The sequence below is a fragment of the Octopus bimaculoides genome, chromosome 1 (genome assembly GCF_001194135.2).
Source record: "Octopus bimaculoides isolate UCB-OBI-ISO-001 chromosome 1, ASM119413v2, whole genome shotgun sequence".
Classification (NCBI taxonomy): Eukaryota; Metazoa; Mollusca; class Cephalopoda; order Octopoda; family Octopodidae; genus Octopus; species Octopus bimaculoides.
The window spans coordinates 3,625,340-3,627,208 of record NC_068981.1 but is presented as its reverse complement, the minus strand read 5'-3'; the positions used below and the strand labels follow the sequence as shown (position 1 = coordinate 3,627,208).

General features: G+C 39.5%; 1 long non-coding RNA gene across 3 annotated transcripts in view; it reads left to right on the top strand.

The window, feature by feature from the left end:
- LOC128250479 (uncharacterized) overlaps positions 1-1,869 on the top strand; it is a 102,572-nt gene that overhangs the window by 72,378 nt on the left and 28,325 nt on the right. Inside the window, exon 4 of one of the 3 annotated variants that reach the window (XR_008266518.1) lies at positions 178-246. The exons of the other annotated variants lie outside the window; for them this stretch is intronic. This is a non-coding gene — a long non-coding RNA (uncharacterized LOC128250479). Of the gene's footprint in view, positions 1-177; positions 247-1,869 lie in introns of those variants that run through there. 3 annotated transcript variants of the gene reach the window in all.

The following is a 1,869-nucleotide window of genomic DNA, read 5'->3' as shown; positions in this document are numbered from 1 at the left end:
AAACACACCGGCATTGGTTGTCGAGCGATGTTGGGGGGACAAACACAGACACATAAACACATACACACACATACATATTTACATGATAGTACGTGTAGATATATGTGCATACATATGTTCACATAGTGTGTGTGTGTGTATATATATATCTTTCTCTTTCTCTTTTACTTGTTTCAGTCATTTGACTGTGGCCATGCTGGAGCACCGCCTTTAGTCGAGCAAATGGACCCCAGGACTTATTCTTTGTAAGTCTAGTACTTATTCTATCGGTCTCTTTTGCCGAACCGCTAAGTTATGGGGACGTAAACACACCGGCATTGGTTGTCGAGCGATGTTGGGGGGACAAACACAGACACATAAACACATACACACACATACATATACATATATATATGATAGGCTTCTTTCAGGGGTATCCAACTGTAAAAATCCTACCAAAACAGTCACAGAAGTCTCGTGCAGGCTTCTGCCTGGCCGGCTCTTGTGAAACCATTTCACCCATGCCAGCATGGAAGGCAGATGTTAAACGATGATGATGATGATGATGATGAGCTTCTTCCAGTTTCCGCCTACCAAATCCACTCACAAAGCTTTGGTTGGCTCAAGGCTATGGTAGAAGACACTTCCCCAAGGTGCCACACAATAGGACTGAATTTGGAACCATGTGGTTGGTAAGCAAGCTACTTACCACACAGCCACTCCAGTACATGAATCGTATGAATTATGTATGTACATATGTATATATTCTTTTATTCTTTTATTTGTTTCAGTTATTTGACTGTGGCCATGCTGGAGCACCACATTTAATCAAGTAAATCTTATTCTTTGTAAGCCTAGTACTTTTTCCATCGGTTGTCAAATGATGTTGGGAGGTGGGTGGGGTGACAAACACAGACATACAAACATATACACACATATACATACATACATACATACATATATATATATATATATATATATATATATATATAATGGGCTTCTTTCAGTTTCTGCCTACCAAATCTACTCACAAGGCTTTGGTCAGTCCGAGGCTATAATAGAAGACACTTGCCCACGGTGCCACACAGTGGGACTGAACCTGGAACCATGTGGTTGGGAAGCAAACTTCCTATTACACAGCCACTCCAGCTGAATTGTATGAATTTTGTATGTGTATATGTTTGTATGAACGTATGTATGTTAATCATTGGACCGAAGCATAGAAATCATGTTGCTTAAGTTGTTAAGTGTACACTGGAGTGGAATGGTGAGAATTAGTGAATTAATTTGTGGTTTTGACTCTTGGTATTGAAAGGGGAAAGAAGGATGCTGGCTGGTTGGCTGGTTGGTTGGATGGTTGGCTGGTTGGCTGGCTGGTTGGCTGGTTGGCTGGTTGGTTACTTTGTGCTTATTTTGTTGGTTTTTGTTATATTCCGGGTGTGAAATAGCATTGAATTTGATAAAATAATTTGCCATTAATGTTGTCATGGACAATTGGTCTTGAATGTAATGAAGAAATGCGTATGTGCTTGTGTTTATGGATGCGGATGTATGTCTGTGTATGTTTGTGTGTGTGTATATATGTGTGTGTGTGTGTGTGTATGTGTATATATATATATATATTCTTTCATTCTTTTTATTCTTTTACTTGTTTCAGTCATTTGACTGCGGCCATGCTGGAGCACCGCTTTTAGTCGAGCAAATCAACCCCAGGACTTATTCATTGTAAAACCTAGAACTTATTCTATCGGTCTTCTTTTGTTGAACCGCTAAGTTACAGGGACGTAAACACACCAACATCAGTTGTCAAGCGATGGTGGTGGGGGGACAAACACAGACACAAACATATGCACACACATATATATATACATATATATATATATATATATA